Source organism: Monodelphis domestica, chromosome 4 (genome assembly GCF_027887165.1).
Source record: "Monodelphis domestica isolate mMonDom1 chromosome 4, mMonDom1.pri, whole genome shotgun sequence".
Lineage (NCBI taxonomy): Eukaryota > Metazoa > Chordata > Mammalia > Didelphimorphia > Didelphidae > Monodelphis > Monodelphis domestica.
Genome location: NC_077230.1, coordinates 280,983,237 through 281,009,674, shown reverse-complemented (window position 1 = coordinate 281,009,674; position 26,438 = coordinate 280,983,237). Strand labels below are relative to the sequence as shown.

Here is a 26,438-nt window from a genome sequence, read left to right as displayed (position 1 = left end):
GAATGATTGTGGGATTTGGGGGCAGCTTGCAGTTTAATCTTGTCATCATTTGAAATAGTATGTATATTTTGATCCTGAAACTTTAATGTGTCTCAGTGATTTTCAAAGTTTTTTAAATGTCATACTTGCCTTTATGGAAGAGCCATGTCCTATACTCTGTTAACTCCTTCCCTATTACATCATTTTGACAAAATCTCTTCCTTTCATGGTCTCTTGTAGTATTTAAGAGTTTGCCTACTCAATTTTATATTCACTTGTATCTTTTCTGCTTTTGTCTTGAACTGTTATTTAAATCTCTTCACATTCTATGCCTTGTCAACCTAATGAGATGATTTTATTTAGGCCCACAATTAGAAGCTCCTGATTGGGTTTTGCATTTCCCAGGGGCACTTACTTTACTATATTGCTAATAGTAGGCTTTCAAAGTCCTCTTGATTTGATTTATATATAAACTTCGTTTTAGACTAAATACTATCAGTTCCAAGGCTGAAGAGTGGTAAGGGCTAGGCAATTGAGGTTAAGTGACTTTGCTTAAGTTCACATAACTAGGAAGTATCAAAGGTCAGATTTATTTGAACCCATTTCCTCCCAAATTCAGACTTGGTACTCTATTCCCACCTTGCTGCTCCGTGTTGATTTTATATTGGTAGTGGCATACAATAAAATTCCATGAGTTGTAAGGATGCTGTTTAAACATATCACTCCTAGTGCCCAACATAGTGCTCTATTCCTTAAAGTACTAATAAATGTTGAAATGAACAAAATCTTTTTTTTCTAGTTTTTTTTTTTTTGAGATAGTGTATTATAAAGTGATCTGCCTCTAACATTCCCTGACTGTGTGACCTTGGGCAAGTCACTTAAACACTTCTAAGCTTCAACTATGAGATGGGAATAACACTACTTGTCGTTTACATAATCATTGCTAAGCATTTTGCAGATACCTAATTTAACCTTATAACAGTTCTGGAAGGTAGGTGCTATTATTACCTCAATTTGCATAAACGAAAGTAGACAAAGTAAACTTGATTAGGGTCTTGTAAGTAGTAAATGGCTGAGGTCAAATTTGAACTTAAGTCTTCCTGACTTGAAGTCTAGCTAGCCCACTATCTCTTTTAAGACCTAGCTCTCTCTGAGCAAAATACTTTGTAAACTTTATGTTTCCTTTTTCAAATGAATGTTATTGTCTTGTAAATAGAGACCTAAAAGTTCTGTTAAAAACATTTTTTTTAAACTGGTATAGTAACCTGACATAATTCAGAAGCTTTATCAAAACACTTGATTTAGATCTGCTTGGTTATAGAGTACTTGACTATTTAACATTTAATAAGGCACTGAAAGTAAATGGTACTATTTTGGAATATGTTACATAAAGTATAGTCCTTGTTTTTAAAGAACTTAAAATGTTACCCACTTAAAAAAAAACACAAACCAAAACAGACCAAACTTATCTACAGCATTAGTCAAGGCCTTGTAATTCTTGACTGATATTGTATCTCAACTGTCAATTAATTGCATTTGCTACTCACTACCCAGGTGCATTGTATGTACAATATTCACTATCTGCTTCACTGATTTGAATAACCTAGAGGTATCTGATTATTTCCAGAAGTGTCAGGAAAACCTTAGAAATTTATTGACACAGTGGGCTTTACAGCTTTAATTCCTAGAGTTAAGTGTGTCAAACATTCAAAAGAAATTTGTGTTACAATTTTGTGAATTACTGGATTAAAACTTCCTCTCTTTAAGGAGTTTATAATTTAATTAAAGGTTATCAAAGTACACGTGAGACCTTTTATTATCTGATTCCAGCCTACCTTTTTTTAAAAAAAACTTAAACCTTTTTTGTATTACTTCTAATTCAGAAGAGTAGCAAGGGTTAGGGAATAATACTGTTAAGTGACTTGCCTAGGGCCCACAGCTAGGAAATAATCTGAGGTCAAATTTGAATCCAGTTCTCCCAGCTGAAGCCCTGGTGCTCTATCTACTTAGCAGCTTCAGCGTACCTTTTCAAAAATCAATTTTGCATTGCTATCCTTTATGAACTGTGCACTTTAGCTAAAGGAACATATTAGCTATTTCTTGATCATGATCCTGCATTCTCCTGCCTCTCAGTATACATGCATATTGTCCTTCATGTTTTCTGTATGTTAACAGACTCTTCAGGTTTTTCTTTTCCTTCAAGGGCCTGACTCAGGTGCCACCCTCATCCTGAAATCTTTCCTTTTACTCTAACTTGAAAGTGAGCTTGTCCTATGCAAATAGCACTTTAAAAAAAGTAGGCTGGATCTTTACAAACTTTTTCACATTTTACCTTGTATCATGCTATTTGTATATGCTTTATTTGTATTAGAGTGTAAGCATAGAATTCTGGGATAGGAACTGAGTCATTTATCTTTTGTTACTGGCATTTTAATAAATTTTGAATTGAAACTTGTCAATTGTAATTGTGATGCTTAAATTGTGTAGATTAGTCATTTAAAAAAATGAAATCTGGTATAAGCCTGGCCTTTTTAACTAAGATACATGTAATATTTCTGATCATGAAGACACCAAATTCATTGTGGGTCTGATGGCTGTTCTCTACTCAGAAGATTTTATTGATGCATATGGAACTTTCCCTAGGAGGATAATATAGTTGTCTGGTGAAGAAGTATCTGGTTTCATCTAGAATCAATCAGTGAAATAAATAGGATTTGGTTTACAGATACTAGATCTTATAATACAAAATCTCCCCTTTTTCCAAATTAATTCTTCTCAAATTTTTTTCTGTTGAGGATATCACCATTCTCAGACTTATAAAATTTGAATTGGAAGGGACCTCAGAGATTATCTTGTCGAATCCTTACCTGAACAAAAATGTTTTGTCTTATAGCTAACAAATGGTACTACCCAATCTAACCAATATCCAGACTGCTATGAAGTCCTGTTGATTTTATCTTTGCAACATTTACACTTCTGATACTACCACTATGAAAGCAGAGCTAAGATGGTGGCTTAATAGCAGAGAAAACCTTTGATGGTCCTGATACTAGCACAAAACTGATTCAGACTCTACCTCACGCCTAGATTTGGAATAGCCTTCTGGTTGGCCTCCATGATTCTAGACTTTCTCCTTTTAAGTACATTTACCATGCTTTTAAAAAGATATTTTCCTAAATTGCAGATCTGACCAAGTCATTGCCCTCCTTCAGCAAACTGTTTCCATCTTAACTCCAGGATCAAATATAAAATCCTCTGTTTGGCTTTTAAAGTCTTTGTTAACCTGATCCCTTCTTACCTCTAACTCTTCCCACAGGACATTCCATTTATACTAACTGCGTTTTTGCTGCTTGTCTCCCATACCTAGAATTCTCTTTTCCCTCACCTCTTACTCCTGACTTCTCTGTCTTTTAAGTTTCATCTAAAATCCCATTTGCTGCAAGAAAGATCTCCTGGTCCTTAGTTTTTAGTGCTTTCCCTCAGATTATTTCCAATTTGTCCTCTACTGAGTGTTTGTACAAGTGTGTGTATTGTCTCCATTGTATTGTCAGAACCTTGAGTGAAGGAGCTCTTTTGCCTTTGCCTCTTCCATGCTGCGCATAGTACCTGACACATAGTGGGCAGTTAATAAATGTTGAGTTTACTTATTGACAAACCTTTGCTTGAAGATCTATTTGAGGAGGAACCTACTGCCTAAATTTTTAAATTTCTACCCATTGCTCTGATTTTATATCCTCTAGGACCAGGCAACATAAGATTTATCCTTCTTTCAACTCTTTCAATACTTAAAAGATTTTTTTTTAAGCCTAAACCTACCCAGATCATAGTCATTTTGATTCTTTCAGACTATTACCATATACAATTAATCACCAGGTTATGATAAACTTTTTTTTTCAGTGTCTCTCCTATTTTTATAATTTTCACTCTAGGACCTAAATTTTTTTCCAGTAGCCTTCCAAAGTTGGTGCTGTGATCTCCAGGTCCTCCCTTTCACCCATTGTATACCATGTTACCAGGTTAGTTTTCCTCAAATTGTCATATCACTCCACCCCTTAAAATTCAACAATCCATCTTTCTATAAAACTAATACCTAGTGTGATATCCATTTTGACACAAATTTACCTGTCCTATCTGACCTCAAATTTCCATATAGTATTCTTTTTTTCCTAGTGAAACCAGTTCACTTTCTGAAAATACTTTTTTCCTCAGTTGCTTATATTGTTCTCTCACCTAGAATAGACACCCTGTTACTTCTCCAACACTACCCTCTATTTTTATCAAGGCCCCTACTTTTTTTTTCTGAATCTTCTTTTACTGCCCTACTTATAAATATCTTTGCTTCTGAACTCACTGTCTAGGCATATCTGACATTTGTATACTCTCTTTTAGTAGTAGTATATTATTTTTAGTGTATATATTTTATTGCTTTGGATCCTCTATTTTACCCAATATATTTTTGCATACAATAGGTACATATTCAGTAGTTCAAGAGAGTGGTAACAAGGCCCTAAACTCTAGGATGATAGCAATGACAACAGTAGGAATTTATGAATTTTATTTCACAAAAAAAAACCTAATAGGATTTGGCAACTGATTGGATTTGGGAGGTGAGGGAGATGAAAATGGCAAAGATAATCTTGAAGTATACATAATTATAATATACACATGTATATGTTGGTGCTATTAATAGGATCATGTTTGGTAAAATTCTTAGCATACATTCTTATATGACAGGTAAGTTATCAATAAAGTACTTTGAATTATTTGGAGGCTAAAAACAACTTGACATGAACAGATAGCAATAATCTAGAAAAAGTACCTAGAAGTAGTATTTGCTTAATGAGAAAAGGTGTTTGAATAATTGCCCATATCCTAATTTATGTTTATTATACTAGGTAGGAAACAGTTGTTCACTTTTTAAAATAGCACTTGATTACTTACAAAGTACTTTTCTCATAACACCTTTTGAAAGTATGTAGCAAAGTGTTATCCTTATTTTATTGAGGAGAAAAGTGAGGCTCATAGAGTAAGAAGCATTTTATTTAATATGGAAAAGGTGGTGTAGTAAAAGTTTATGGTCATTGGAGTTAGAACTAGAAGACCTAGATTCATGTCCCCTATTTCCCCACTAGCCATGTGATGCCAGGATTTTTATCTATTAAAAAAAACCACCCTTTTTTGATCTATTATTTAGACAAACATTATAAAGTTCCAAAAAACACAATTATTGTGTGAAGTATATAAAGTTTCTAGTACTAATTTGATTAAGGAGTCTCACTTTTGAGTGGGAAATGAATCTTAGGATGTAGTGTGTAAAAGATTATAAATGTGTGATAAATTTAGGATATTATCAATTACTATATTATATATGTTTTATGAACTTTTTAGAGGAATCAATAAATTTTTCATGGTACATACAATACTGTTGCATATTGGCATTAAAAAGAAAGCCTTTAGCTTCAAGTAGAAATTTGCTGATCATATGTGACCCATGGACAGGTTCTATTAAGTGGATCATCTTCATGTAAATCATAATCTGGACAATAGCCATTCTTTAGCCATTTGATTTTTCTTCTGTGGATGGTTAGGACAAAACTTTTTGAATGGTTATGAGTCTCATCCAATAGGCTTTATATAGTACATCTGGTTTTGATGTAACCTACATAATTTCATTTGCAAACAAGGGCATCTGGAGGACTTTCCTATTTATAGGTAACAATCCCTTTTTGTCTTGGACGTTGTACTTAATTTCTTTCTTGTCAGTGAGGAACATCTTTATCAAGGGTATGACCAGGCTGAGTCATGAAACACTATAGTCTTTGAAGAACAGAAAACAAATATTAGAGAATAGTGGAGAGCTGCATTGTGGACATCAGTAGGTTGTAACATTACAAACAATTATGAAGGAAAACCCCAAAGTAAAAGATGTTATCAAATATGTGAGGGGCAAAAGATGGGCTGTGTAGTCACATGGTGAGAGAGAGATAACTGATAGATAACCTGCATAATTTACTGTTATGTCAGAACCAGGAGGCTCTCCCAGCCCATTTGGTAGAGAATGAACAAGAGATACAGAGGATGAATAAGCATGGATGGGTTGGGATGTTGCATAACTGAAGGGAATAAATTGATAATATAGTTCCATTCAATATTTTAAGTATGAACTACATATTTTTATAACTATCATTAGGACAATGGATTGTGAATATTTAGATTACTTTTCCTGTTAAATGTTTATTAGATATAAAGTTTTCCAATATATTTCCTAATGGTACTCCTTGGAATCAGTCCCTATAATCCTACTTTCTTCTATTTCATTCTTCTTAATGTGAATGCATTTTCTATAACCCCCTCATTATGATTTGTGTCTGTCCTAGTTTTATTGACTTTCATTAACTAGTGCCCAAGGCTTAGGTTACATCTTGGATATGTATGTCTTTCTTTCCTTTTATTCCTGTGGTTGCAAACATAGAAAATTTTGCTTAACTGAGTCACTTCATTTGAAGAAAGATACTCCTATATATGGCTTTGGGTTTTCCTGTTTTAAAATTTTAGTAATTTTTAGTAATATAATTTAGTAATACTGAATGTCTATGAGATGTAAATTAGAGTTTTGATTATACCTATTTGAAAAGATGTCAAGAGCTACCTTTTTTTTTTGGTTGTCATAGTATTTGGTTCTTCCACTTAATTTGCAAATAAGTCAGTTGAAGTGGAAATGTGTATTTGTCTAATTAAAAATCAAAAACAAATTCCATCATTCTGGCTTCATATTAGGAAAATGTCAATAAAATATTAAAAATTTCATAATTAAAACAATTACATACAGAATTTTTTACCTTAAGAAGGGATGAGAAAATATTAAGACAGATAAAATGAACTTGCACATAAATTCACTATCAATTTATCCTGTATTAGCACATTTCAAACCATTTGACCAAAAGATGGAAAATTTTCAAGAATCTAATTGGAGTAACACAGATGTTCAACAATGCTTTCTTTTGTATCAAAATGAGTGTTAAATTGTGAAAATTGTTCTCCAGGATTATTTTCCACTTTAAGAGATTCTTAATTATTATAAAAGTTTTAAAAATACTTCCATTTATTGAGGAACAGTTTACTAATTGAAATTACATCACTCAAATTCTCATAACAGCAAACTGTATAACTTGAGTTTTTGTGATTAGTAGATGTAAAGTTATAACAAATACTAAACTAGCATTCACATAGCACCTTAAAGCTTTTGTAGAGGTCTGCAGGAGATTAGTAGCATATAGATTGTCTCAGACTCAGACTCAGTGTCTGAGTCCATGATCCTCTCAGGATGGCAAACTTGTACCATCTGTCATCTGATAGCTCCTGCAGGAGACAGCTAACTCAGACTGGAGTCAGGAAGACTCATTCCTGAGTTAAAATCTGGCCTCAGACAATAGCTGTGTGATCCTGAGCAAGTCACTTAATTCTGTTTCAGTTCCTCATTTGTAAAATAAATTGGAGAAAGAAATGGTAAACCATTCCAGTATCTTTGCCAAGAAAAACCCCAAGTACTGTCACAAAGAGTCAGACATGACTGAACAAGCTCCTACAGACCCCTCCTTGAAATTAATAGTATCTTTAGCCTTGTCTCACTGTCAGTATTTTTCATTCCAAATTATGTTTGGGTATAAAAGGGATCCTGAGAAGGGGTTTTAAAGTAATTATGGTCTTTAGGATTTGAGGAGGAAGAACTTTCCAGTGATGGGGAAAACCAATGCAAAGGCATGAAGGTGGGAGTTGGAATGTATGTGAGGAACAACAAATAGACTAGTTTGGCCAGATTGTAAAGTACATGGAAGTCATATGAAATCAGTATGTAAATAAAGGGTGAAGTCAGATTGTTAAGGACTTTAAATGCCAACCTAGGAATTTGTTGGGAAGCTGGGTAACACAGTCTGTTCTATTTGTTCTATTTAGCACTGGACTTGGAATCAGGAAAACTCATCTTCCTAAATTAAAATCTGGCCTCAACCACTTGTTACACTTATTAGTTGTGTGACCCTGGGCAAGTCACTTAACTCTGCTTCAAGTCATTGTCTGTAAAATGAGCTGGTGAAAGAAATGGCAAACCCTTCTAGTACTTTGCCAAGAAAACTCCAAAGTGGGGTCATGAAGAGACTGATAATGAATGAATTACAATAAAAAGAGTTGGGACTTAATCCTAGAGCAAATAGAGATCCAAAGTAGTTTTTTTAAGCAGGGTACTGAAATGATGAAATCTGGAATTTAGGGATATCTGTTATGTTACCTGTGTGGACAGTAGAGAGGGGAAGAGACTGGAAACTGACCATAATTTTTATTTATTCATTTGAAAAAAACTTTACCTTCCATGTTGGAATCAATACTTTATATTGGTTCTAAGGCAGAAGAGTGGTAAAGGCTCAGCAATGGGAGTCAAGTGACTTGTCCAGGGTCACACAGCTAGGAAGTATCTGAGGCCAGATTTGACCCTAGGACCTCCTCATCTCTATAGCCATAATCTTTAACCAAAGAAGCATGCTTTACAGTTCAGAAAGCTGAAGCTTGAGGGGCTGAATTTCTATCTAACCCTGTTTATTCATCTCTAGCATTGTTAAGTACTTTGGGCAAGTCACAAATTATGTCATTGTTCATTGATCAGTTGTCTTCATATAATCTTAAACACATCATTTGAATCTTACAACAATTCTGTGAGGCAGGTTTTGTAAGTATTGGTATTTCCCTTTTACTGATGGGGAAACGATATTGAACTCAGGGAGGTTAAGTGGATTGCCTTTGGTTTCACAGAGAGTAGATGTTGGACATTGAATGTCAACCTAGGTTTCACTTGATTGCTACTTTTTTAACTGTATAATATTGCCTTTTAAATGTGAGTTATTGTATTTTTATTGTAGAACTTTAATGTTTTAAAAATATTTCCCCCAGGTGGCAGCTCGGTGGCTCAGTGGATTGAGAGTCAGGCTTAGAGACAGGAGGTCCTAGGTTCAAATGTGGCCTCAGACACTTCCCAGCTGTGTGACCCTAGGCAAGTCTCTTAACCCCCATTGCCTAGCCCTTACCACTCTTCTGCCTTGTATTGACTCCAAGACAGAAGTAAGGGTTTAAAAAAAGATATTTCCCCCAACAACTCTGAGAGCTATGTAGCAATAAGTTATTTTCATCCTCATTTTATGAGTGTGAAAACAGGGTCTGAACTACTTTGAAACAACATTCATGAGACTTGGGAGTCCATATGGCCACTGAGAGACATCTAGGCATAGTGACCGATTAGCTTTGTAAAGGAAGGAATCTGGTATTAATTTATACTTACATTTTCCCCAGTCTTTAATACTATGCTTTGGTTATAGCAGGTGTTTGGTAAACATTTGTTAAATTGAATTATATGGCCACAGATTGAACTCAACCCCTGTCAGCTTTCTAATATTTCCCTAGGAGCAGTCCCTCTTTTCCTCTTGTGTCTCCTTGACAAGTTATGAGGTAACTCATTATGCCATTGATGAGGCTTTTGTTCTGGCACTAGCTCAAGTTCAGGGCTGGTTTCTAAATGTCTGAACCATATCTCTTGGCATCTCACTTTTAAAAGGAAACGCAGGACTCAGTAGAGCTCAGAGAGAGGAGAAAGGGGATACACATGGGAATAAATTGTTTCCTGAAGAGAGTGCAACCACGTGATCCCCCTCCCTGCCCCAACCCCATAGTCTCAGGGATGATGGTGATGAATGGCAGTGGTTAAGTGATAGATTTCCACATCTAACAAAGGACCTGGTTTAGGCTGGAAACTGTGGGAACCAGAATCAAAGTGCTAAACCCACATGGAGAAAAGATATTATCCTTCACTCTTAATTGAGTCATATGGACTGCCTAGGTCCAGGTAAGAAGCTTCATTGACTCTTAGCAAACATGAGTTCTTTCCTTTTATGATCAACCTGGGTAGCCCTGATATTCTAGAGGACTATATAGGTCTTTCTACTGGAAAGAGAAGAGATATTTTCCCCATCCCTCATTTACTGTAGAGTGCTACACCATTCTTTGAGTCCCTCAGGCTCCCAACCTAGGAGTCATCTTGGATTCCTCACTATCTTGTACTCTCCATATGTAATCTGCCAACACCTGTTAAGTTCCCCTTTACAACATCTCTCCAATACATCCTCTTCTTTCCTTTAAAACTGCTACCACTCAGACCTCTGACAAATGAAAAAAAAAAAAACTGCTACCACTCTAGTGTAGACCTTGTCATCTCATGCCCAGATTGTTGCAATAGCCTTCTGGTGGGTCTGCCTGACTCTATCATCTCCATTCCAGTTCATCCTCCATTCAGCTACTAAAGTGATTTTCCTAAAATGCAGATCCCACTGTTTTACCTCCCTACTCAGAAAACTCCAGTAGCTTCCAGATCAAATACAAAATTCCCCTTTTGTCTTTCAAAGTCTTTTATAACCTACCCTTCTGCCCCTACCTTTCCAGTTTTCTTATACCTTACTACTCAAGATGTACTCTGATCCAGTGACATTTCCCAGCTGTTCCACAAGCTTCCATCTCTTTGCTCCAGGCAATGTGTCTAGCTGTTTCCCATGGCTGAAGGCTCTTCTTCCTCTGTTCCAATTGACCTTCCTGGCCTTCTGCAAGAAGTCTTTCCTAACCTCTCAATTCCAGCACCTTCCCTCTGCTCATTATTTACCCTTTATCCTACATATATCTTGTTTTGTATAATTTGTTTGTATGTTGTCTCTCCCCAATTAGATTTTAAGCTCCTTGTGGGCAAGAACTGCCTTTTACCTTTCTTCATATCCCTAACTTTAGCAGTGCCTGGAACATAGAAGGTGCTTTATAAATGTTTATTGATTAATTGATTATAATATAGGCTCAGGTATCATTTCTCTGACTATTCATTTTCCCTTTCAGGTAAAATAAGTAGATTTTTCCCCCCTATGGATTTTTTAAAATCCAGAGTGCTTAAGTGATTTTCCTTCTTTATTGTGGAGACCCAGATATAACCATATTTTGTTGTTTCCAGGGGAAGCCTTAGGTAAATTTAGATTGTCAATTCCTTGAGGGCAGCAACTGTTTCATGGCTATTTTTGTATCCCTATTACTTAGTACAGTGCCTGGCACAGGTAGACATTTGTTTTTTTGACTTGACTGACTTAGATTTACATATAATGCTAATTGTAAATCACTATCTAAAGAGACTGAGGACCTAGGATTGAACCTTTAAAGATTATGCTTACAAATGAATCCCAGTGGTTGAAAAGGAGATGGAGAGGATGCTAATTAATTTTTGGAAAATTTTCATTGGTAATCAGAAAAATAACCTATTTTGCCCTATTTTTTGCATTTAAATTTTTTGTTTTTTTCCAAATACATGTAAAAATTTTATCATTCGTTTTTAAAAATGTTGAGTTTGAAATTCTTTACTTCCCTCTTTTCTCTCCCCCTCCCTGAGATGGCAAGCAATTTGATATATTATATATGTGCAGTCATTATTTTGCCCTATTTTTGGCCAGTCTTGCTATGAAGTCACAGTATTTCAAAAGTATATTTAGATGATAAATTCCTTTAGAGCAAGTACCATCTTTTGTTTCTTTTTTTCCTTCCCAATGAATAGTAAGCATGGTACCTGGAGCCAGTAGGCACTTAATAAATTTTATTGACTGCCTAGCATAGATTTACCTATAATGCCTACTTTAATCACTCTGAACTTCTGGGAGCTACCAAATTGCTTCTTACTCAAAACAAAAGGAATGCCAGTTATTGTAGCTTGATTTTAATAATCTTGCATTTATACAGAGCCCTTTACAATTCATAAGAAGCTTTTATTTAGGGTATCTCATTTGATCCGCACTAAGTTCTTTAAGGTAGGCAGAGTAGATATTATCTCCACTTGACAGATGAAGCTTAGAAAGTAGAACTCACTTTATAAGGGACACCTCTCCCTCCCTGTCATTAATATTCAGAGTGTCCAGGAACAACTTAAATAGCTCTAGGCTAGTGTGAAAGAAAACTGGAATAAAGGACAATTACAAGGGCTTATTGTGGGAAGCTAGAAGAAGTTTTGGAACTTTGGGCTAGATTTACTTGTTGTAATAGCATCTATTGAATTTTTCTTTTTACTAAAGTTTCCTTATGATATATTGTAGCTTACCTTTAGAAATTCATATTTTATGGATTACAAACTACATTGAAGCATGTTTAAATTGTTTCATTTATAACTGGCATTCTTTTGCCTAAGAAATCATTGTAATTCTTCAAATAACTTTTTTTCTTAAAATGTCCAAAATTCCAATTATATAATATTGCAGTTCTAAAGGAATCACAGAAGAGGCTCACTAAGGACAATGAAGAGGTCTGATGGGTCAAAATAGATGTAGCATTTCGCCAAAGACTAATTACATCAAAAAAAGATATCAATGTTTAAAATATCATCAAATACTGGAAAATTACTGGAAAAAAAGAGAAGACACAGCAGTCAGTCACTTTAAGGATGTCAGATGGCTAGGTTGGATAGCCAAAACACTATCCACTAGGCCATTCATCTGCTTTCCAGTTTTTCTTATTGCCTCTTATAGTACCACATTGGTATGCAAGTAAAGTTAGAAGACGTAAAAGAAAAAAAGAAAATGTTAAAAAAAGAAAGAAATTCTCTAGACATTGGGTAAATCAATCATAGAAGGTTTTTGGGAGAACTTGAACACAGAATGAGAAAGTATGGATGAGTTGAGAGTTGAACTTTTGAAAGGATCTTCCAGGATGAGGAGGTCTCAAATCTACTGGAATATTAAAATATCCAAAAGATACTTAGTTGTTTCACATGGGATGGAATTTTCTAAGTTGTCACCTGTCCTGATAATTTAGTCCCAGCAGTCCCTTAAATTGTTCATTTCTCTTGGTTGAATTTTTTTTTCTGCTATGGAAAAATAGGATTTTATTTTTGCTATTTGTCTTAACTTAAAAAACACCAGATGGATTGCATGTAAATTCTCATGTCAACAAGTATTTATTAAATGCCCATCATCATCCTTTGGGTTTTATGTTAGGCTATCTGGAATTTTAAACAAAAAATGAACTAATCTTTCTCTTTAAGGAGACTACTTTCTATTGGAGGGAGAACATTAAGTATACAGACAAATAAATATAGAATATAAGCAAAATAAAATTTTTTATTTTTATTTTTGCAAGGGAAAGGGAGTGGAGAGCACTTACAATTGGGGGCTTCATATAAGTCCTCAAAAAGAACTATGACATTTGGTCTTACTTATTAAAGGGAGCTGAATGAAGATTATAAGATTTGGAAGTGAGGAGAACAATGAATTTGTAATGCAATGAAGTTTCAATGAAATTGTAAGTCAGGTTCTCCCAAAAAAGTCAGTAAACTAGTTTTGTTGGCAAACTATTTTTGAAAATAATTGAGGAAAGGAAAAAAAATTTACATCTAAAGTAAGGATTTTAACCTAGAGTCTTTTGAACTTGTTTTTAAAATATTTTGATAACTGTTCTTAAATATAATTGATTTTCTCTATAAAGCTCTGAATTTTGTGAATTTTAAAAACATGATGCTGAAAAGAGTTTCATAGATTTAACTAAACTGCCAAAAGGGTTATAGCATTTTATGAAACCCCCAATTGTAAGTGCAAATTCAAAAGAGTTAAACCCTGGGTCCAATTCATAGTACCTGCCACATATAAGTATTGATGGATTGGTTTAAAGAAAGTAAGGAAAAGAAATAATATCATTATAAAAATTGTTTTGTATATTCAAAGACTCTTTGAACTTAAAAGGACTTAGGGCTCAACCCTCCCATAACTCTCATTTTGTAAATCAAGAAATTGAGGCCTAGATAGGTAAAGTGATTTGTCTTGAGACTCAGAGTTATATAGTAAGACTTAAATCTACTGATGTGTAGGCTAGTGTTTTTTTCTATAACATTGTATTAATTGTTGCCCCAAATACATAAAACATGTTCCCTCAGGCTGTACAATATTATTTGGAGAAACCTAAACGATAAAAATGTAGATTATAAGTTTACTGATGTTAAGATCACAACAACCTTATTCAACTATAATTCTATATTAACAGACAATGAATATCTTAGCCACCAAGTCTTTGTCCTTTGTGGATGGCTTAAACCCTTATAATTTGACTTTCACATATGTTCTGTTTAAACAATAATAAAAGTATAGACTTAGGTACTGATTTCATATCATCCAAGCTTCTTCCCTTTGGCTCCAAAGTATTGAAAATAGTGAAAAAATGTTCATTTGCATAATGAACAGCATAGTAGTGATGAAAGAGGACTGTGGAATAAAATGGCATTTGAAAAGAGAAGGAAAGGAAAATTTAGGCCAAAATAATAGTATCTGCTGTACTAGGGATCTAGCCTAGAAGATAATTAGTTATAATCCTTTATTTTGAACTTTTGCTTGCTGTCTCCTTCTAGATGTCTGTCTTCTACCTCAATTTGTCAAAAACTATACATATCTGTGTCTTCCTCCTGCCTTGACCCCAAGAAAACAAACCAATCTTAATAATACTAGCTAGCTACATTAATAATGCTTTAAGGTTTGCAAGTACTTTTCATATATCATCTCACATGGTCTATAATAACCTTGTGAGATAGGCACTGTTATCATTACTATTTTACAAGTGAGCCAATTGAGCCCTGAGAAAGGTTAAATGACTTGTACAGTCATACATCTACTAAGTAACTGGAGTGAGATTGAACTCAGATTGTCTTGACTTCCAGATCCGATACATTATCCACTAGGCCATTCATCTGCTTTCCAGTTTTTCTTATTGCTACTTATTTAGTACCACCATTTACCTCATTTCCGTGACTTGAAACTATGTTTGACTATATTTTATCTATATCTTATATTTTTAAAACTAATTGTACTAGGAGATAAGGTGAATAGTGGTAGAGGAAAACAAATAGAACTTGTCTTGAATTTGTTCTTTTTAGTGTAAGTGAAGGCCAGCACTTTGGATGAACAAATGTTGCCAAAGGCCAAATCCTCTATAGAGAGAACTTTTCAATTGACAGGCTTCAAACTCTTATTTGCATAGAAAAAGTGGTAAGAATTTTTGTTCATTCTAGAGCCTGGGTAGGAGATAGAGAAAGATTAAGAAGAAAAAGAGGAAAAGAAAACTATTCAATCCTTATAAGCACAGGGGAAACAAACATTTAAGTCACTTTTAACATTTGTTATTTTTCATAACATCTAGTTTACCTAATCTTAGGTCTTCGCTCTGGTTTCCAGTAGCCCCTTGGATTATGCTCAGCATTTTGTTGGCTTTCATGGATGCCCATTGGATTAATTTACTGCTTTAAGAAATCTATATTTATTCCAGTATCTTTTTTTCTGGGTTATAATTGTTAGGTCATAGCTCCTAATCCTATGGCTACAAACAACATTCAAGTTTATCCACCACTTTTCAGCCAGTTCAAACATCTTCACAAGAATCCCTTGGAGTGTTCATCTGAAAGCATGGTATTTTAGTACTCAGAAGAGTTGTCATCTGTAAATGGAGATTTTGTTGTGTGTTTCTTCTTTCAAAACTATTAAATAAATTTTTTTCTTTTGTTCTTTTGTTTTCTTAGAAGTTCCCATCTCATACAAAATGTTATCCAATGACTATGGTTTTGATGGAAATTTTTGAAAACAAACAAACAAAAAACAACCTTTGGTATGGAAGTTTGTGAAAGACTTTTGAAAATTTTAAATTGTCTCCCAGTTTCCTCTTATTCACATGCTTATTTACTCTCTAGTTTTTTAGGAATAATTTCCACTAACAGAAACCATATTACTTTCCCATAGTTTGCTCAGATGTCCTGCTATATTGTGTTTCTCTTCTCTTTCAGACTTCCTATTAAGTTATTTAAGAGAGGTAATGTGGAATAAATAAACTGGTATAGCTTAGAAGTACAGGAAGGACCTGGATCTGATTTGAATTGGGTAATTTGGGAAAACCTTGAGCTTATGGTTTTTTTCCCTTTAAAAAAAAGGGAATAGAAGCACTTCCTAAATTCCTCTCTTAGGAAGTAAGTTTGGATAGTAAATAGCATGGGGTTTGTAAAAGAGTACATTTAAATAGATTGGGGACTAGTTGAACAGCTGAACCCAAAGAGCGGTGATTAGCAGATTAATTTCAAGACTTCTAGAAAAATGGAAATCTAAGTAGTCATGACTAAGCCCAGTTTCTTTGCACCAGCTCAAAATAATGACCAATGAGCCAAAAAATAAGAATAAAGAAGGGAAAGGAAAGAAATCTATACAGAAAACCAAAAGATATCTGAAGAATTGAGAAAACAAACAAACAAAAAAAGACAATATAATGAATAAGAACTGTGGGATAAAAGAATTAATGTATAAATCTCCAGAAGCAAGGAACAAGACTGTCACTGACAGTTCAGGAAGAGAAAAGACAAAACACAAGAACTTCCAGGATGGTTTACAGTTACAGTAAAACATAAAAAGGAAGGTGTTACATTGTAATATTTGACATGAGTTTGTGGAAGAAATTGACATGAATGAAAATTTACAATGTAGAGAAAATACCAGAAAATACCAGTGAAGCAGTTTTTCTTAGGGAATGCATTTGCATCTACCTGTGACAGAGTCAATTCAAAAAGCATTTGTTACAGGGCCTACTATGAGCCAGGCACTGTGCTAAGTACTGGAGATACAAAGTAGGGCAAAATGTGCCTTCAAGGCTGATTTCAACCTTACAACATCTTATGCATATCCCTCTCTCTCCTTTGATACTGCTATCACCCTAGTGCTAACTTTCATCATCTCATGCTGGGAATATTACAATAACCTGCTTTTGGGTTTTCCTTTCTCAAGTCTCTTCCTTCCTCCAATCCATTCTCCACTCAGCTGCTAAAGTGATTTTCCTAAAGTACAGGTCTAATCATATCACCTTCTTTCCTACTTAATATATTCCATTAGTTCCCTATCATCCCTAGGATCCAATATAAAATCATGTTTGATGCTCAAAACCCTTTATAACCTAGTGCCCCACCCCCAACTTTCCAGTCTTCTTACCTACTGTTGACACTGACTTCCTTGTTGTTCCATGAATAAGACTTACTTCTTGACTCCAGGTATTTTCTCTGACTATCTTCCTTGCCTAGAATGCTCTCCTTAATTATTTCTACCTCTTAGCTTCTCTGTCTTCCCTTCAAGCCTAGACAAAATCCCATTTTTCTTCTATAGGAAGTCTTTTCCAGCCCTTCTTAATTTTAATGCTTTCCTTCTATTTTTCCTGTGGACTGTCTTTTGCCTTTTTTTGTGTTCCCAGAATTTAGTACAGTGCCCGAAACATAGTAGGAATTTAATAATTGTTTATTGACTGTAACCAAGAAAAATGGAAATTTAGACAACTTTAAGATTATCTTCAAATTGTCAAAGATAAAGATTGTATTATATTGTTCTACTTAACCCTATGTGGGGATTGTACCAGAGATCTAATTGTAAGATCTAATTGGTAAAGGAAAAGTTGGAAAAATTCCATATGGTAATTTGGTAGAGTGGAATCATGAGTGAGGCAGCTAGAGAGCACCCTAGATAGAGTTGGGCTTAACCTTAATGAAGTTGAATCCTGCCTCAGAAACTTATTGACTGTGTGATACTGGGCAAGCCCTTTAAGCTCTCTCAGCCTTAATTTTTTTATTTATAAAGTATGGCTAGAATAACTATCCCAAAGTATTGTCAGGAGGATTAAATGGTGACACATGTAAAGAAAGCACTTTCTAAATCTTAAAGTGTTATATGAATTCTAGCTATCATTTTTTTATTGGTCCTGCCATTTTGAAAAACAATTTGGATTTTTGCAAGAAAGTTTAAGGAATTTTTGGTGCCTTTTTATCTATTGTTCCCATTATTGGGTTTATAGCACAACAAAGTTTTTGACTGCAATAAAAGATCTATTTGTACAAGATATCACTTTTTGTAGTAAAAACAAAAAAAATTGTAAACATTACCTACTGTTTGGGGGGTGTATAGGATGGTGAGTGAATGAATGAATTATGTTATATTAATATAATTCACTATTACATGATACAGAATGACTGATCTAAAGAACTAAAAAGAAATTTGACAACATTTTTACGAAATGATGTAGAGTGAACTCTTGAAATGCAACCAAAATTTGTTTGCATATATTATCAATCATAATTTTTTTAACTTAATTTTTCAAGGATTCTGAGTTGTAGAATACACATTTCAGTTGGAAAAATGTTGGAGGTTTGTCTAATGTTAAAATAAAAGTATCAGTAAAAATAAAAAGATTGATTTAACTTCCATAGAAGTCTTTTAGCGAAGTTCTTTGCTTTCATTAAAGGTAATAATAGATGTTTAACTTAGAGAAGACTTAAATACATGATCAGGGGGCAGCTGAGTGGCTCAGTGGATTGAGAGCCAGGCCTAGAGATGGCAGGTCCTGGGTTCAAATATGGCTTCAGAAATTTCCTAGCTATGTGACCCTGGGCAAGTCACTTAACCCCCATTGCCTAGCCCTTATCACTCTTTTCTGCCTTGGAACCAATACATAGTATTGTCTCCAAGACGGAAGGTAAAGGTTAAAAAAAAAATACATGATCACGTATGTGAAGGATCTGAATCTCCACTTATCCAGGACAGAACTTTATCTTTCTTCTCAGGAAGACCTGGGTTCAAATCTAGCTTCTGACTGTGTGACCCTAAGCAAGTCACTCAACCTCTGTTTCTGCTATTATTATTTTTTCATTTTTATAATTAATTATAACATTGAGATGATAATAATGATAATAGCACCTCCTTCCTAGAGTTATTGTGAAGATCAAGTGAGATAATATTTTTAAAAAGCTTAGCCTAGTTCCTGACAAATAGAAGACAATTACTTCTTGTTGGTTTCCTTTCCTTCCCCAAAGTTCTCCCCCCCCCCCCCCCACTTTGCTATTAGTATTGAGGGGACCTTCCAAGCTACCCAGGCTCACAATTTAGATGTCATCCTCAAATCCTCACTTTCACTCCTCATATCCAATCTTTTGTAAAATCCTATATATTTTACCTTTTGTAATATCTGTCTTGTTTATATGTACACCTCTTTTCCTTTGACTCTGCTATTATCCTATCCCAGGCCTGAACTATTAAAAAACAACAACAACCAAAAACCTTACTTTCTGTCTTAATAATAACTATGGCAGAAGGACAAGGGCTAGGCCAACAGGATTAAGTGATTTGCCCAGGGTCACACAACCAGGTCTGAGATCACATTTGAACCCAACTCCTCCAGACTCCAAGCTTGTTGTTTTATCCACTGCACCACCTAGCTGTCTTTCCCACCTGAACTTGCAGTAAATAGCCTTCTGATTTGTCTTATTGCCTCCAGTATCCCTCACCATTTCCTCCCACCCCATTCAACAAACTCCAGGATAAAATTTAAAATATAAAAAAAATCTTATTGTCATTTAAAGCCATTTATTTTTATTTATTTATTTATTTAAAAAAATTTTTTTTTATTTAAAGCCATTTATAACCTTCTCCTTTACTCGCTTTCTTTTACCTTGTAACCCTCCAGTTACACTGTGATTCAGTGCTCCTGATCTTCTTGTTGCTCATTAAACTGATCAGTCACTTTCTCAACTCTCTGTTTTCACTTGCTATCATAAGTCTGAAATTCTGCCTTTCCTTCTGGCTTCTGACTTCTTTTAAGTCTCAGCTAATATCCTGTTACAAGAAGCCTTTCCAGATCCCTCTTAATGCCATCTTTGTGATTATCTCCAATTTATCCTGTGTTTAGCTAATTGTTTTGAGTGTTTTCTCATTAGATAATGAGCTCTTTGAAGGCAGGGACTATTTTTTTTTGTTTTTGTTTTTCTTGGTATTTCCCATCTTTGGCATAGGGCAGTGCCTGGCACATAGTAGACATTTAATCAATATTTACTGATGACTTGCATCAGAGGGACTGATTTTATTCTGCTTGGGCCTATAATGTAGAACTCTTGATCAGTAGGTGGAAGCTTTATGGAGGTGAATTTTTAGTTCAAAAAAGAAAACTTCCTAACAGCTAGATATCCTAAAAAAAGAATGGGATGTTTTGAGATTGTGAATTGCTTTGACATTGGTGGACAAGTGAACACTAGATGATCATTTCTCAGGGATATTGTAGAGGGAATTCTTGCTTCATGTAGGGGTTTGCCTAGATGATGTTTGAGGTTTGTGTGGTGAGAAAAGAATTAATTTGTTCCTCTCAGAGTGGTAGTCCAGGATAGACCCCATAAGAGAAGGAAAACCTGTTTAGGAGTTTAGAATAATATCTCAAAGACATTTTGTGATTGCCATATGGGCCCATTGGGTTGAGAGATCTCTTATCTAAAAGAAAGCATACTGCTAGGTTATCCTACCTCCTTATCTCGGATGCCCTTTAGAAGTCAGAAGAGTCCCTCCTGAAGACATTGCTACCTCTTCATTACCTACCCCCCACCTGTTGGAACTCATGATATCAAGGACTCGTGCTGTGGGTGGATTGGGGAGTGGGAGAGGTACTCATGCTATGTAACTTTTTCATTTCTGATTCAGTAGTCTTTTGTACCTAGATTGTAAATTCAGCCCCCAGACCATGGGGTATTGAACAGAGTGGGTGGGGGTTTGTGTTAGGAATCTATAAAATGCTCAGTCCCCATGTGTGGGACGTCCCCATTAGGGTATGACCCCTTCTCATGAGAAAGATTAAACCTTTTCTCTGTTCATTCAAATGGTCTCTGTTATCTTTAAGTCATATTGTCTCATAGAAGGTCTATTCCAACTCTTAATATTTTTAATCAATTGGGATAAGTGGTATGAAAGTCTTGGCATTGCTCTAACAGGTGTTCTTTTAAAACTGGGCCTTTCCCTTTCTCTCTACTAAAGTCTATATTGCTGTCATAATTTTCCTTTATGAAGGTAAATAAGAGAAAATAGGTTTTTCTTCTTTGATGAGAATTCTGAACTTAATTTTTTTTAAAAAATATATATTTTATTTGATCATTTCCAAGAATTATTCGTTAAAGACATAGATCATTTTCTTTTCCTCCCCCCCACCCCCCATGGCCGACGCGTAAGTCCACTGGGCATTAGATGTTTTCTTGATTTGAACCCATTGCTTTGTTGATAGTATTTGCATTAGAGTTCTGAACTTAATTTTACCGAAATTATCATGTAGCAGTTACTCACTGCTATTTCCTCAGACAGTTCCTGCCCAGTATTTAAGACCAAGTACAATGAACTTTCTTTACTTCTGTTTTTCTGAAATGCTTGTTCTCAGAAATCATCCTATTCAAAAATTTCACACATTCTGATGTAAAGACCTGATGAAATATTCTGCTAATACTAATATGCAGATAATAGGTACTATAGTGGTCCCAGGAGAGGCAGAGGTTGTGAGGTGTGTATATTTTGGAACTTTTCTCCACACTTTCTTTTCATTGGCTGAAACTGTACAGAAAAGTTTCAGTAAATGTTGCTCATCTTGTAATATTCCATTGCCTTTTCCCATAATTTTCTGGATATTCAGACATTCTTGTGGTATTTTAGAAGAGGAGTTGTCTCTTCAACCTATAATATATTGTTGGATGTTTCTAAGTAGGGTGGTTCTTTTATATAGTCTTGCATCCCTTTGTCTTTTATACGGACTAAGGAACATTAACAATATTTCATTGCTATTAATTAGGTGAATGAGACTTAATTTTGGAATCACTTTGCTTTTTAATAGGCTAGTTCATTTTTATACAAAGGACAATGAAAAGATGTGAGGACTAGTAGGCAGTGCAAGATAAGTATTATTAAAAAATACATTGTTGAGGGCACTTATAACTAGCTGAACTGATCAGATTAGAAAGAGAGAAGAGATGAATGGCTTATGTAAGGATGAGTGTATGGAGTGTGTGATCCTTGGGTACCTCTAAGATACTGAGGTAACAGTGGAAAGAATAGATGAATAGATTTTCTATGGAGGGTTTAAGGGAAAACTTGTACAGGAATTTTACAGAATGAGAAATTGTTTAAAGGTTGTAACATATCAGTAAAGGTAGCATTTGTCTAACCAATGAAAACATGGAATCATGAAGGAAACTTTTTTTTGTTGCCTTACATACACAATGTTGTACTTGTCATTTATAGATTGTAGTATATATATGTTGAAACTCATCAGTTATTCTTTTTCAAATTCAGTTCAGCAATATTAAGTGCCTCCTATTGTTATTATTTTCTCCTATGAGTAAGGCACTATGCTAGGTAATGTGTGTGCAAAGACAAAAAGTGAAACAAACCCTTCAAGAAGCTTATTTCTAATGGGAATGAAAACATATCACTTCTTGCAAAATATTTTAACTCATATTTTGATTTTTCTTTTTTTGAGTATTTAAAAAAATTTTTTTGAGATTGGGTCCCCATAGATCAGGGACCCCTGATGACCTGGCTGCACTGTTGATCAGCATGGAAACTTTGACCTGTTTTAACTTGATCTGGGCCAATTCACTTCTCCTTTGGCAGCCTAGCGGCCCTTTGCTCTGGGGTAGGGACTCTGCTTATTGGGGTTGTACTTAGTGTGGACATTGGGTAGACCTTAGTCCTGCTGCAGCTCAGAGCTCCTGAACTCAAGGAAATTCACCAGCCTCAGCCTCCCTAAAAGCAGAGATTATATAGGTGTATACTAGTAAGCCCAGCTCTCTTGAGTACTTCTAAATACATATTTTCTAAGTTATATATGTTACATATGTTTATATATGTGTCTTTTTATATGGTTTTTTATCTTGTTATCCAATATGGGCCTTATGTTACATTGGCTTTCTTTTAAAAAGTTTTATAAATGACTTTTTTTTTTTAAACCCTTACCTTCCGTCTTGGAGTCAATACTATGTATTGGCTCCAAGGCAGAAGAGTGGTAAGGGCTAGGCAATGGGGGTCAAGTGACTTGCCCAGGGTCACACAGCTGGGAAGTGTCTGAGGCCAGATTTGAACCTAGGACCTCCCATCTCTAGGCCTGGCTCTCAATCCACTGAGCTACCCAGCTGCCCCCTATAAATGACTTTTGTAGTTTCTCAAAACACTCTTTTCCCCCTCTACCCACCTAGTGAAGTTTCCCTGATATTCTCTTTCTTGGTAAATACTTTTCTGTAGTTAGCTATATCTAAGAGGGAGCTTAGCTTTTAGATTTTGTGACCTTTGTCTCCTATTTAGTGACCATCATTCAAAGGCCTTACACAGCATTATATCCAGATCACTGCCCACTCAGATCACATTAGTTTTAAATAGAGGTTACACATTTCCTTGTTTTGTCAGCATGTGTTCACTTGGGTAGGATTTTGTGTTGGCTGATAGTTTTTCTTTTCTGTAGCTGGGAAGTCGAGGACTCTCAAATTACAAAAATGTACAAATTAGGATCTAAAAGCTTTAGACAACTGTGAACATTTTTCTTAGGGAAGTTTTATAATTCAATATGACAAAATACTTAAGGTTATTTATATCTTTTTTTACTCTATTGACGCAACCTGGGAGAAAAACTTTCTAACAATTAGACCTATTCAAAAATCGAATGAAAAGTAGTAGGTTCCCCTCATTGGATGTCTAAACATCGTCAAGAATGAATATTTAAATACACAAAGAATAATGGAAAAAAGAACATCATATATAAAACTGTGAGCTTCTATTCTATAAAGATTTTTTTGAAGTTTATATTAATGGTGGAGTTGTGAATTGATTCAGCCTTTCTGGAGGACAATTTGGAACTATACCCAAAGGGTTATAAAACTGCATATCCCCTTGATCTAGTAATATCACTACAAAGTCTATATCCCAAAGAGGTAAAAAAAGGGGGAGGGAACCTACTAATACAAAACTATTTATAGGTGCTCTTTTTGTGGTGGCAAAGAGTTGGAAACTAAAGGGATGCCCCTCAATTGTGGAATGGCTGAACATGTTGTGGTATATGATGGTGATGGAATACTATTGTGCTGTAAGAAATGATGAGCAGGATGATTTCAGAAAAATCTGGAAAGATCTACATGAATTGGTATAGAGCAAAATAAGCAGCACCAGGAGAACATTATACACAATAACAGCAATATCATATGATCAACTGTGAAAGACTTAGCTATTCTCAGCAACACAATGATATAGGACAGTTCTAAAGAATTTATGCCAAAGAATGCCATTCACCTCCAGAGAAAGAACTATTGGAGTTAGAATGTAGATCAAAGTATATTATTTTTCACTTTAGTTTATTTGTGTTTTTTATTTAGGGTTTTGATTTTATGTGAGTATTCTCTTACAACAACTAACATGGAATTATGTTTTTATATGATAATGTGTGTATAATCCAGATCAAATTGCTTACTGTTTCTGAGAAGGGAGAGGGAAAGGAGGGAGGAAGATAGATTGGATCTTATAATTTTGGAAAGTATATGTTGAAAATTATTACATGTAACAGGGAAAATGAAATATTAAAAAAATTTTAAGTGTATATTAAATTTAGCATGATAGTAACAAAGCTACCCTTTTTGTTGTTACCTTCCTTTTGTTGATTTCACTGCATTTAAAAAAATTTATTTTTTGATGTTCTTTTCTTTTTTTTTTTGCATCACTATCACTATCTACCAATTCTTCTTCTCCCTGACCCTACCAAATAGAAACCTTTCCCTATATAAATAATGTTTAGTCAAGTACAGAAAATCTAAATATTGATCTTTTCTTATTTGATATCTTTAGCCCATTTTTGAGAAGCACACTTCATTAATTGGTCTTCTGGTGTCTCAATTGGACTTTGTGTTGTACAGAATTCTTAAAGTTGTTTTCCTTGATCATTATTATTGTCATTGTATAAGATATTCTCCTGGTTTTTCTCATTTCATTCTGCATCAGTTCATAAAAGTTCTCTCATGTTTCCCTGAATCTATCCCCTTCATTATTTCTTTAAGGTACAATAATATTCCATTATACTAATATTCTCTAATTTGTTATTCTGTAATTGATGGTACCCACTTTATTTTCAGGTCTTTGTTACAAAATATTGCTATATTTTAATACAAGTGGGTCCTTTTCCTCTCTTTTTGATTTCTATAGATTATGTGGCCAGTAATAATATATCTGAGCCAAAGGGCACACACAGATTACTGATTAGTTCCCAGATTGCTTTCTAGAATGGTTGGACTTCACAAATGAGTAGTCCTATAGTCACCCCAATAATCACTTCCTTTTTATTAAATCATAATTGCCAATCTGATGGATGTAAGGTGAAAACTTAGAATTGTTTTAATCTTTTTTTGTTCTTATTAGTGACTTGGAGCAGCTTTTTCATAAAGCTGTTGATAGCTTGAATTTCTTCTTTTGAGAACTGCCAGATTATATCCTTTGTTTAATAATCTGTTGGAAAATGGCTCTGTCAGAGAGACTACAGATACTTTGGTTGGACTGCAGTTGGTGAATAACTGTTCTTACTCATAAGTCCAGATAATTTTTTTTGTGTGAAAACCTTTTGTATGTATGAAGTATATAAATTTCAAGTCAATTAAAAAAAATACTGTTTTATTGACATCTAGTAGTTTAGTAGCTTAAAATAGCCCTTAGCTATATTTCCATCAAATAAACACTAATTTTTATAAAGAGGCATAATGGGGTGATGGATAGGATCCATAAGCTGGATTTTAGAAAATGAATTTAAATCCTAATTTTAATACTTTGTGACTTTGTGACTCTTAGCAAGTCCGTTAATATCTGTGTACTTTAGGTAGCTTTAGGATGTCTTTACTAGGTCATAGATGATGGTGAAATAATTTCTCAATCTGAAAATTCCCACTGATGAAATTTCCGTTCCTTTGAGTTATTACATATTGTTTTACGTAAGCTGTTTACCCCTCACAAATATAGGAGCATCCTACCTGGCAGCAGTTCCTGCAAATTTAATGGACAGATAGGTTTTGTTTTTAAATCAAACACTTGGGTGTTATATAAACATTTCCATTCTGTGCTTCCTGGTACTAAATGATCTTATTCAAATGATTGCACTCTCCTTTCTCTTCAATCAAATGTATAAAACTTCTTCACAATGAATCTGCCTCTGAGTTCCGTGTTTTTATACATTCCTTGAAGGCAGCTTCTATATCTTATTCATCTGTGACCTGAGATAGAACTTGCCTATAATAAGCATTCAGTAAATGTATTAATACAGGAGTATATGAACATGTACAGTCACTCTAAATGTTTGCATAATTGTTCTTATTTTATTTCCATATACTTATTAAAAATTAAAATTATAGTAAATATTAATAAAATAAATCTCATATTGTGTAGTGCTTTTACTTATGTATTTTCCTGTTTGTTTATTTGTTTATTTATTTAAAGCCCTTACCTTCTGCCTTAGAATGAATACTATGCATTGGTTCTAAGACAGAAGAGGGCTAGGCAATGGGGGTTAAGTGACTTGCTCAGGGT

At 34.5% G+C, this 26,438-nt stretch overlaps 1 protein-coding gene across 3 annotated transcripts in view; it reads left to right on the top strand.

Moving 5' to 3' along the window:
- The window catches only part of PRDM10 (PR/SET domain 10), a 142,233-nt gene that overhangs the window by 1,464 nt on the left and 114,331 nt on the right, over window positions 1-26,438 (top strand). The gene's annotated exons all lie outside the window — the stretch shown is intronic.